Source organism: Saccostrea cucullata, unplaced genomic scaffold (genome assembly GCF_032062105.1).
Source record: "Saccostrea cucullata isolate Sc308-1 unplaced genomic scaffold, CSIRO_AGI_Scuc_v1 ctg8219, whole genome shotgun sequence".
Classification (NCBI taxonomy): Eukaryota; Metazoa; Mollusca; class Bivalvia; order Ostreida; family Ostreidae; genus Saccostrea; species Saccostrea cuccullata.
The window spans coordinates 24,422-37,254 of record NW_026933040.1 but is presented as its reverse complement, the minus strand read 5'-3'; the positions used below and the strand labels follow the sequence as shown (position 1 = coordinate 37,254).

Below are 12,833 nucleotides of genomic sequence, written 5' to 3'. Positions count from 1 at the left end.
GCGTTAATAAAGTGACCTTATGTTTGTATTTTTGTATCCAAAAAGAAAAAAGTATTTTACAGGTAATATGATTGTGAACAGTTTGACAAAAAGTGCCTCTTTAATACGTCACTTAATGTACACTTTATATCAATAACAAATCAGTTTAAGTAATGTGTTAGATCTTAAATACATGTATTATCTTGTCTTACCGTAAGATCCAAAATTGCCTGACTGATAATCCTACAAATTCTCCCAAAAATGTATTATTAATCCGAGTTTTTTTCCCCGTTACCACATCATGTAATTTTAATACCTGACATATCTTTTTCTGTCAATGTAGAGATAAAGTTATCATTATATTATATATAGTTATTTCACACGTGTTGAGATTGATACCAGGGACCTAAGTATATATAATAGCGTTACTATAAAGTTCCATGATACTATCAATCCATAAAACTCAACTTGCTTTATCCACAGTTAAAACATGATTGTGACGTAAACCTTTTGTTTGTGTTATCCATTCTATAGCTTAGTGTTGAGCTAACTCCCCTAACAATCCATTAAATCACCTGTAAGTGTCCGTTCTTTTTGGAAAACTGTCCATTCCTTTTAAGAATGGACAGTTTTTTCAATAAGAATGGACATTTAAAAACAAACAGAATGGACAGTTAAAACAAACAAAATGAAGAGTTACACGTAAACTTTAGCATGTGCACAAGTGAGAAACATGACAAATTAATATATTAAATAAATACAATTTAATGTACATGTGAATACCAAAAAGAACTTGGAGATATAAGTTAATCAAGAACACAGTGTTTGCATCAGATATGTTCGATTTTACACATTTAAATCCGTGAGTAATGTACATTATTCCAATTCACAAAACCTGAATTTAAATGACACCATTTCACATTTGATTAAGATTTTGGAAGCATCATTCCCTCAAGAAGAATCCATTTTGAACTTGAAGTAGTCTTATATTAAATCCATCACCCAGAAAACAGTTAGCACCATGAAAACTACACTATTGCAGTGATTTTTTCGGTAGCAAATGTTTATAATCAAAATTGAAACATTGCCAAATTTGATTTGATATACGTTTTCAGGTCGAAGTTTGACCCATGGCTATCCAACATTCGGAACATTTGCATTCACTATATTACATTGCTGCAATTAATATATCCTAAACAGATTTCCGGTTTAAATTCGAAATATCGGTATTTGTGGCTGAAGTTTTGAGGGGATAAAAGATTGGTTAATATTTTCTTTTTACGCTGATACTGTTCTCTGTTTTGAGGTTAAAGTAACACTGGCTGTGTGCATCTTTTGCTTTCGATTTCGATTCTGTCATATATTCTCTTCATCGGAGGGAAACATGTTTGCCTTTACAACGCAAAATATAAACTGATTTCTTATATAGAAACTAGCATCCCCTGAAATCCACCTGTAACTGTCCATTCCTTAAACAAAGGCATTTTGTTATTTGCAACTTGAAACACAATCATTATGGTTATTCAACTAATCGCTGTGCACCCCAAGCTTACCTGTAACTGTCCATCGCGTAAACAAAGAATTTATTGTATGTTCTCTACCTGTTTTACACATTTTTTGTTAAATTTTCAGAAAAAGAGATTCCATTTTTAAAAAGGAGAAAGGCCTCAAACTGTCCATTCTGTGATAGAAAGAACTAATCTCCATTAGGTCTTTCTCTGGCTTAAAATTTAAATTTTCCTTTTCAAAGTGTTCGTGTGCAGAGGTTTTGTAATAACTTAAAATCAGCTGATTAAAATTTATCTATTTTCAAGAAAAAAAAATAATGAGGTACGTAGTGGTCAAGCAGCGGGACCTTTCAAAAATGCTCCATTCAACAATTTTCAGTGTTCACCATTAGGTTTAGTATCCAAAAACAAGAAAGGGAAGTTTGAGTAATACATCATTTATCTTATCCCGAGGAACAATTTTTAAATGATGGGATTCCGCAGGATATTTTCTCGGTTCAATATCAAACCATCGATAATTTATTAAAACAACTTGGAAGTGGAGTCTTTTTTGCAAAGACAGATATTAAAAATGCCTTTAAAATCATTCCAGTCTATCCATTAGATCGCAAATTGTTGGGTTTAAGAGTAGAAGGTGGGTTTTATTTCGACAAGACCTTACCAATGGGCATAAGTAACTCCTGTAACTTACCCACGAACCCAAATTTCTTCCTCCCTTCAACTGGTGCTTAGAAGAGTGATAGATCACATCCTGCTTTCAAGTAAGAAAACATTGAAATATCTGAAGTGTATAATTATGTACATAATTTTTCGCTGAAAAGAATTTTTTCAAGTGCGTGTTTATAAAACTATAATTTCAAACAACTTTGTACAAAACTAAGAAATTTTAATCAATATCTAATTCTGTTAAGGTGGTGGCCAGCAGAGGGTAAGAGCCAATCTATATGGGCCCTGCCGTCAGAAACCCAATTCACTGACTCACATAGATACAGGTATGTCTAAGTAGATGTCATGTGTCTTGTTTAAGAATATAGCCTAATTCAAAGTAAGATGTCAAAGCCTGAATGTCAACAAAACTCCACAGATTTTGCTTTTTCTTTGCAGCATTCATGGATCAACGTGAAATTGAATGTAATTTATAAAATACAGTCATGCTCTTCAAGTGAGATATTATATGAAATAAAAACATAAACGACTATTGTGACTGTGTCATATTGATAAATGATGAACACAGTGTATTGGGGTATTGATTCTTTATTGCCTGGAATCTTGTTCCACATATAAACAATCAATAAAGTGAAAATATCAGCCCTATAAGAAATAAAATACAATAAGTAAATGACATCAAACAGTATACAGTAAAACACGGTTACAGCGAAGTCCTGGGGACCTATGAATCTATTTCGCTATATCCGTAATTCGTTATATCCGTATAACGAATTCGTATAACCATATATAGCGAATTCGTAATATGCATGTTTTTCCTTCAAGTGTTACTATCAAACATGTTAGGGTAGCAGATATTACAAAACATACCTTCGAAGGTTTAATTATGAATTGAATTTTATATACAAATGCTGAGAGAAAATAAAGTCAGTTCAATTATTCAAATTTTGAAATCTTTGAAAGTTCGTTATAAAAGAGGTAAAATGCATTATATTTAACCTCTACGGGACTCAAAATCAGTTCGCTATATCCGTAAATTCGTCATATTAGAGTTCGTTATAACCGTAAAGTTTTACAAAGATTTGTTAAGAATTTTGCCGGGGAGGTAGAAAAACTTCGTTATATCCATGAATTCGCTATATCCGTGTTCGTACTAAACGTGTTTTACTGTATTCAGTTTAATGCAGTCCTCATACATCGACATGGATTTAAATAAAATAGATTTAACAGGTTATAAATGTTCCAAAGAACCACGAACGATAGTATTGTTCTCCCGCCTACCTCTAAGTCAATTTTCAAAAGTTAACATATTAGAATGATTTTCAAAATTTTTATAGATAATTATATGAATTTTAATAAAACGTTACTTATTTGGGATATCAAAGAGAGATAAATCTATAATTTTGGCAAAACTTGTGTTTTTTACTATAGAAATCAACGGAAAACGGAAAATATTTTTAAAACATCTTCCCCCCCCCCCCCATGAAACAAAAATTCCTTTTTACAGGTAATATAGACTGTCATTTTACAAATTTATGCCAAAGCTTTTGGTGTTTCACGGGGGGGGGGGGAACATATGTTTATAGACAAAAAACGAAAAAATGCTGATTTTTCACCAATTTTAAAGCTATTTACAACTAAATAATTGTATTTTATTAATTAATATATGTTTTAATTATTTGCGTAAAACATAAGAAAAGATATTAGATACATTTTATCATATTTAAAACTATTTCAAAATATGGTGATCCTTGAAAGTTCGATTTCACTAGAAAATATCGTCTACCCCCCTTTTTTCAAGAACTGGAATTTATGATAATTTACTATCTAGCACTGGAATTAAAATGATTAATCAATTACCATAGAACTTTTCTTTGTATTTAACAAAGATTTAATGGCCAGATTGCCATTAATATTGAATTTAATGAGTGCAAAATGTAGGCGGGAATCAAGAGTTAGAGTTCGTAGTTCTTCATGAATGTGTAAAAAGGGAAATAACTCTTATGATTTACAGAATTACCAAATCGTGTTATAGATAGAAATGTACGTAAGTTTGAATAATTTATCAAAGTTTATAAAAAATGTAAAAAACAAGTAATAATTCCTATAGCGTACCAATTTATGGAATTAGGCTGACTGCTACAAGAAGCTGGTAACAAATTGTTCAAATATTATATGTACACATGTATACTGAACTGAATGTGGTCTGTATACTAATTATACTCGAATAGAAATCTTGTAAAACACAAAATAATGTATATTGTTGAATATGTAAAGGTCGAGACAGACTTGACAGTCTCACAGCCGGTATCGTTGGCTGTCCCTGTGAGAAGGAAGTGCCCCCGCACATCACATTGAACAATAGAAAACGTACCACCAAAACCGCTGGCCAATAAAACAACCGTATATACTCACCTATAAGTCGGTTTTTTGGGAGTCAATCTCTGGTCCAAAACTCTGTGTCCGACTTATAGGCGAGCTATAAAAAGAATGGTATTTTATGAGGTCTTTTCATCTGAAATACAAGCTTATTAAATACAAGGCGGACCGACTTATAGGCGAGAATATACGGTACGTTACACGTAATGTCAAAGGTCGACAAGGTCAGCCAGTCAGAATAAGCATTAAACATGCAAAGTGAAAAGTGCAATAATGGCAATGAGAACTACAAAACAATTTGAGATAAATATTCTTTATTAATTATTTTTTTACTAAAAACCACTGATTTGCCACACTATATGACAAAGGCTGATAATGATGTTTCCTTTATCTGACAGAGGTAGGAGGTGATGGGGTTGGAAAGAGGATTTTGGCCGACGCCCACTCTGAGTAGAAACAGCTGAGCTAGCAGGGAAAATGTGGCGACCATTCTGTCATACGGCGACAACTTTATGGACAATATGTGTCGCGACGCGTGTGATGGACATGATATACGTAGGACGGGTAAGGAGGAGTGCTGTACATCGATCTATCTGTCCAAAGTTGTAGGTCTTCCATTACTGTCTTATTTTACCCCCACATTTGTCATATTGCATATAATAAAATTTTTATCTGTAACTCAATCAAAATTTTTGATTTAGCATGCAGTAGTCCATTGATTTTCAAAATTTATATGAAATTTAAGGGCTCTAACATATAAAAACAAAGTGACTGTGTTTCAGTTTGTTGACTCGGGTGGCAGAGTCAGCCGTGGGGGCCCACACCTTGTTACAGTATGGAGTCATGCAGAGACTGGCTGGATGTGTCTTCTTTGACCTTCGACCTGACTTTGGACAGGTGGGTGTGTCAGGGTCTTCTGAATGTTTATAGAAATCAAACATGCCAAAGTACGTATGAAAAGGTACAAAATTATTAATAGCAGTTTAGGATTTACAGTTTGGAGGTTTGTATATATACTGAATGAGGATTAAAAGTTTTGTAAGTATTGCCCGAGCAATTCATACTTGCATTGATTATTGACCGTATTGTACGTTTTACAGAGATGAAGCCGGTGTAGATACAGAGGAGGACTTCCTGCCCATGCAGCCCCATGGCCCGCTATCATCAACTTCTCTTTGCCGCCCTCAAATTCTGTCTGGCCATGCTGACCTCAATGGCCATAGAAAACCAGGACTGTGGCAATCAGGTGAATAGTTTGTACAGCTATGATTTTTTTTAATGCAGATCCCCTCATGGACTCAAAGCTTTATTTAGATTAAGTTCCCTAGTAACAGTATTGCATATCAATTAGAATATTGTCATGCATTTGACTTATGGGTATCAGTATCAATTTACACATTCTTGTAGACATAATTTCATAGCATACTTAAAAATAGATTAGAATCGAGTAATTGATACATTAAAAAAAATATTGTCATGGGAATGTAATTTTATGGGTAAGAGTGACCCACGGAATCCAGAAATATCAGACCCCCACAAACATGTTACAGTGGTTCATCATTCCATGCTTTTATAGGTGATGCAGTTTATCTTTCACACGGAGAAGTTTTCCACAGAATTCTAAAGATGACAGACAGTCCAGGAGTTTAAGTCTCCCAGCTCTACGAGAACTATCTTTAACTACAGCGGTACTGACCCGAGCTAACTCCAGAGGTAAATACTGTTATGTTTGTCAAAGCTGATTCTGTTCATTATGAAATTTTCACTTGCACTATTGTTTATCACAAGTTCCTTAAAAATTGTTCAAACTATGTATGTATCTTTGTTTCTAATGTTGTACAAAACAGGCATTCCAGATGCGGATATTTGATGACCTTGACCCATTGGAATTAGAGTAATTAAAAGGTCAAAAGGTTGGATTGAGAGACAAATGTTGGCATTGATGCCAAAGTACTGTATATCTGAGAAAGTAAAAACAACTCAAGTTTGGATCTCACGAAATCCTGTGGGGAAAGACATTTGGAACTAGTGGTATTTTTAGAAGTGTCCTCCAATGTGACTTCCTACTGTCGTATGCTGTTATAGGTGATGCAGTTTATCTTATCTCACGGAGAAGTTTTCCACGGAATTCTACGAGACAGACAGCCATGGAGTGTAAGTCTCCCTGCTCTACGTGAACTAGCTCTAGCTACAGCGGTTAACTGACTCACGCTAACTCAAGAGGTAAATACTATTATGTTTATGTTAAATTTTGTACTTGTGGAAGCAGATTTTGTTCATTATGTCATTTTTATGGTAGTATTGTTTTTCTAAAGTTTAGTTAAAAAATGTTCAAAGTATGTACATGTATGTATCCTCATTTTCATCTTCTTCTCAAAAACCACAGGCAAATTCAACCAAACTTGCCATTATAAGCATCCTTAGGTAAAGAAGATTCAAGTTTGCTCAAATGAAGGGCCACACCCTCTTTCAAGGGGAGATAATTACGAATTAGTGAAAAATTATTGGCATTATTTAAAAAAAAATCGTTCTCAAGATCGAATCACTGGGCCAGGAAAGATTAAACTCATATGATTGGAATCATTGTCAGTTAGCGTAGATTCAAGTTTCTTCAAATCATGAAACCCTGGGGGTAGAGTGGGGCCACAATCGTGTATGGACAAGCAAAGTTTTCCAATGATTTTTTTTAGGAAAATCTATAAAAATGCTTTTTAAGAACAGCAAAGCAGTGATTGGTCATGTTTGTGTGAAATTAAAGCATTCTCAGGTGGTGTAAATTCAAGTTTGTTCAAATCATGAGCCCTAAGGTTCAATAGACGATCAAATAGACGATCAAAGTTTTACAGAGGGATATATATGTATAGGAATTAAATTCCAATGCGATTGTTGTAAAACAGATTTTGATTGGCTAATGCACTGATGTTTGAAGTACCGTAAAACGAGCATTGTGAATGCTTAATTCATCACCTATGAAAAATGTCTTTGGATTTATATAAACCATTAATCCACTATTTGCTTGTTTGTTTAGGAATACTATAAGTCCAGGACCCACTACAGCTTTGTGGAGGCCCTCATAAGGAGAGTAAGAAGACAATTGGGGCTCACCACGGGGATTGAGCTGATGAGTTTTAAAAACAGATATCTGTGGCTACATATAGTGAAATAATCTGAATGTTGTCTATAAAATTTGATATAACCTTTTTATCCAACTCGTTGTGTGTTTTCTATCCCCTCGCCAAGGCTCGGGGATAGAAAACACACAACTCGTTGGATAAAAATCATATCAAACCACAAACCATGAGAGATCCTATATTTACGTTCTACTGACAGTGGCCTTATTGAGCTGATATCCAATGGAACTTGGTGCATTAATCAGTCTAGTCGAACCGTCAAACGGGGGCAAACGGATGTTGGATATCCGTACCCTCAAACGGGGGTACGGCGCATGCGCAGAAACTCAAAAAATGCCGTTTTCACGGAAAAACGTGTGGTCCACAAAATATGCTCGTGCAAAGTGATGGATTATTTCGTAGCTCTGTATGTACTCAAATTTGATTAATAAAAGATGTTTAAAGAGATTTTATTGTGAAAAAGTATATGTTTATTGTAAAAATCGAGACTTTTTCTCCCCCAAAGTTAGCGTATTCTGTGCCTTGACCTCCATGCTTGATACAACTTGATTTTTTATTCATAATTTAATAAAACGGATTAATAAACAAACAATTGCTTGTTTAAAGTTGAACTACATATAATTCCCTTCCCCGGTATTAAAAATCTTGTGTAATTAGCGTGTTATTTATTATTTTTCGACACTTTCTTTGTGCATGTTCGTATTTCCTCTGTCCTGTAAACAAACTTTTGTGCCTCAGAAATGACGTAAATAAAGACGAAAACATTTTTATTATTTTTTTACAATTGAAAACAAAGGTGTAGACAATTTATTTTTGTATGTTTATGATTTTAAAAATAATATTTATTTTTTAAATAAGAAGAGTTATCGTTCTTCCGCTTTCGAGCGTTGCATTTGGGGAAGGAAAACCCTCTTATGAAGGTATACCCTCGTTTGAGGGTTCGACTAGACTGTTAATATCTGTTGAAATCATTTTTGACCATGTATTAAAGATGTATGTGAATTAAAATGAAAACATCCACAATAAAAAGTTTCCTGAATCAGATTTTTCATCTTTGTTTTGGGTTATTTATACAGTCAAACCTTAATTGTTATCTTGGGCCCTATGAGTTTTAATGAATCCATGAAGAAACAAGGAAATTAAGTGGTTAATTTTTCTTGGTCAATTAAGATTTTTAAATAAATTACATATAACTTAGATTAAAAAGTATGCGCATTTATTTTAGATCTAAGGGCATTTTATTCTAACTTCATCAAAAGTACAGTATAATCACAACCCTTCAGTATGCAGTGCTTGAAACAGGATCAACTTGAAAAATGTACATCATACTTCTTTCTTCATGCTTGCAAATATACATGGTATTCATTTGGTCATTTTGAAATATTGAAGTTTTCTTCCAATGTAATGTTATTATTGAGAAGTCATTTCAATCTTGGGTAGAATTCTGAAAAGATTGTTATTAATAATTGAATTTTTTATTTATATATATTATACCTTATTGATAATATTGAAAATATTTTCACACACGCACACATCAACACTTAAGAAAGTGAATTAAACTTACATCTTGTGATTTTTGCTACTGGAAAAATATTCTATCACAAACTTGTCGTGATTTAATTAAAATACATTGATTACATATATTTGATTTTCTTCACTTTACCACTGTGACACTCAGCCACAAAGAGGTTGTCTCTGGTGTCTACACATAAACCATGTGGACGCTGTAGATCACAGTTATCAATGTAACGGAGGAACTGTCCATCCTGATCTAGGATGTGGATACAGTTGTTCTCCCAGCCTGATGTCAGGATCTGACTCTGGCTGTCTGTTGCGATGCCGGCTGGTTTAAATGATTCTTTTTTGGTAGAGGGATGACCAGTGTATCTAAATCGGAGTTTTCCAGCCTGATTAACAACCACTACTGCACAGACTCCACGATCAGCCACACAGATATCCAGGTTCCTGTTCTCACTGATGTATTTACTAAGAAAACTTGAATACAGAGGTTTACCTTCACTATCAAACTGGATAGTTTGTTTCTTTGTGGAGCCAGAGTAACAGACAACTTTTGTTTGTTTATTATCATTACTGTCCATGATAACCAGGAGGTCACCAGAGGAGGTACTACAGACAAAGTAAGGTATCCACACCTTTAGTCTGATCAATTCCTGTATCTGTTTATTCTTCACTATGTTAACAGTTCTTGTATCAGGGTCAGTATAAACTAGATCTCCACTCCTTGTCACTGCTATGTCACGTGGTGTGTACCCAGACTTAGTTTGGATTGACTTCAGTAGTTTTCCCTGGAGGTTGTAGAGTTTCATGATTTTGTCAAGTCCACGGGTCCAGATTTCTTCATCACTGAGACAGGTAACACTGTATAGCGATAGTTTACCAGTGTCTATGGTCGTGATGAGCTCTGGTTTATCAAGCAGTGGTTTAACTGGAGGACAGGATACAGCTTCTGGTGTCTTCATTATGTAGCCATGTTCCTCTGTTGTAATGAATAATGATGATAAAGAACCAAACATTTGATCGAGCAGTTCTGTGTTGATCTGATGAGGAGAGAAACTTGGTAATAAAACATTGACTTTAGGAGGTAAACTTCTGAACTCAGCATTCTTTGATTTATAGGCAGAGGTTAAGGAGACGTCATTGGAATCTAATTTTTCTTCAGATCAAAAATGCTCTGTGTAACATCAGAAGTAATCTGTTTGATTTCATTTTCCTGTTTATTTAGAGCAGCCAGGTGTTTAGATTTCATCTCATCAATTTCAGATTTTCGTTTGTTGACATCTCTGTGCCAGTCTTCTCCTTGTTTGGTGACAGCTGTTGTCAGTTTCTCATAATGTTTTGCCAAATTAAGTTTTTCAGAGTTTAAATCTGATGCAATTTCTTCATATGTAGGATATATTTGTTTTTCTAGTTCTTTCAAATCATTGTTTAAAATTTCTTTTATAAAGCTGGGATTCTGTAAGACATTTGTTGATTTATGCCCATGATGTTTCCCAGAGGAGATGCAGGTAGAACAGACAGGAATGTCACATTTCTCACAGTAAAGTTCACAATGTTTCTGGGTGTGTTGTGGACATTTTGGGTAGTTAATATTAGGAGTAGAACTTCTTTGTTTGTATGGTACAACTTTGTGTCCTTTAGATGAATCAGAGAGATGCTCCCCTACACAGGCCTTACACAGATTAATCTGACAAAGTTCACAATGACTCTGTAATGCAGCTCTTTGACACAGGTCACAGAGGAGGAGTACTTGAGCTCTGTCCAGGGGGTCCATCACTGGGGGTTTTGGCCAAAAATCAGATGACTCTGTATAAAGTAAATGTAGGCATTGATCACTGACTACAGAAATGTTAAGCAATTTTTAAAATAAATAAAATGTAAGAGTTATGTTTTGTTAGAGAAAATTGTAGGACAGTGTCGGTTTAGAAATAACGGGAAGGATAGATCTATTTGTAGTTTTAATTTGGCGTGTAAACTTTTCTTATGCTTGATAAAAAAATGAAAAAATGTTAGATAACAGTCAAAACAGTTCATGTAGTAAATAAATATGATCTATCTAATCTATCTAAAGTGGCCCTCTCATGCAATTTATCTAATGTATTATACATGTACTAGACTTGAAATCAATAATGATATCTGGAAATGTTTTTCAGTTAAACAAGTTTAATTTTCTAAATATAATCTAGCATCACCTCTAAATCCAACATGGCCTCCCTGATACTAGTAATCCCGTACATCACAATTTACTTCCTTGTCTTCATTCTAAATGTTAACCTGCTACCAGGTCACATGATTTAAATGCCTCAGTTATCTATATATCATTCTATGTAGAGAGTACGTTTAAATTAAAATAGATTAAAATTAAGGGGTGTTATTTACAATAGTTACCGTATATGGTCATTAAACCCATGAAAATGAACTTTAGAATCACCCTGTCTATCTTGTAACTCCAGCTTTGTATATATCATCATATTTTTGTCTATACGAAAAGTCTTTGAAATATTTTCTTCCTTAATTTTGTAGACGTTTATTATAATATGAACTATACACGCGTACCTGGTATTTTCAGATCAGTTTTTCTAAGTTTTAACGACGGGTGACTTCATGCAACATGCAGTGGCGTAACATCAATCGGACTCGTACCTCGCACATTGAATGGAGCGTAGCGTACTTACCTGAACTGAAAAAAGTTGACAAGCAAAAAAAGAGTTTGCCAAAAGTCAGAAATCCTATTTCGGAAGGGGGGGGGGGGGGTGTAGGTGAACTTTTTCTCGGTGTCAAATACTTTCAGTACGTAACCAATTCTAATGCTCCATTTTAGGTACATCACTTAAAAAGTCTAAAAAGGGGGGTTGGCAATACACAGGTTTTCAATTAACATTTCCTATAGTAACAGTAAGGTTGGGAAAAAAAAGTGGGGGACCAGCCCCCCCCCCCCCCGCTTGCTACGCCCCTGTACAATTAAGGATATGCGAAAATTGCGATAAAATAAACTCTCAAAGCAGACATTTTCTTTTAATTGCACGAATGGTCAACATCTTATCTAGCTGCAGATCTGTAGCGTTATGATTTTATATATTTGTCTTTTTTATCCACCTTTCAACCGTTTATAGTTGTCTCTTCAGGCAATAAAGTCGTTAGAAGTCGTTAGAAGTATATAACTAATAATTTTAATCAAGCGAGTTTATCACTTGTAGAGACGAGTATAAAGGGTTGGGAGGTGTATAAAATATACATATTGGCTACAGAATGTGTCTAGAATTAGGTAGTGAAAGGTGGTTGATTGACCAATACTTGAAAGTGGGTAATTCCCCTCCAAAGCGCGCAAAAAATATTGCGCCGTTATTTGCATGCATCTTTTTTGCATTACAGGATCTGTAGCGTTAATTATGGTCAAAGACAAATATATAAAACCATAACGCTACAGATCTGCAGCTACATCTATACCCAGTGTCTATGGTGGTGATGAGCTCTGGTTCATCAAGCAGTGGCTTGACTGGAGGACAGGATACAGCTTCTGGTGTCTTCATTATGTAGCCATGTTCTTCTGTTGTAATGGATAATGCTGACAGAGAACCAAACATTTGATGGAGCTGTTCTGTATTGATCTGATGAGGAGAAAAACTTGGTAATGTAACATTGACTTTAGGGG

The 12,833-nt window shown here is 34.6% G+C and overlaps 1 long non-coding RNA gene and 1 pseudogene across 1 annotated transcript; one reads left to right on the top strand and one right to left on the bottom strand.

Moving 5' to 3' along the window:
• Positions 1-2,393: 2,393 nt before the first annotated feature.
• On the top strand, positions 2,394-7,731 carry LOC134237065 (uncharacterized). The gene is made up of 6 exons (XR_009985753.1): positions 2,394-2,479; positions 4,931-5,096; positions 5,315-5,429; positions 5,633-5,778; positions 6,618-6,755; positions 7,561-7,731. It is a non-coding gene; the product is annotated as an uncharacterized LOC134237065 (long non-coding RNA).
• Positions 7,732-8,889: 1,158 nt separating this feature from the next.
• Positions 8,890-11,421, bottom strand: LOC134237064 (uncharacterized; annotated as a pseudogene).
• Positions 11,422-12,833: the final 1,412 nt, after the last annotated feature.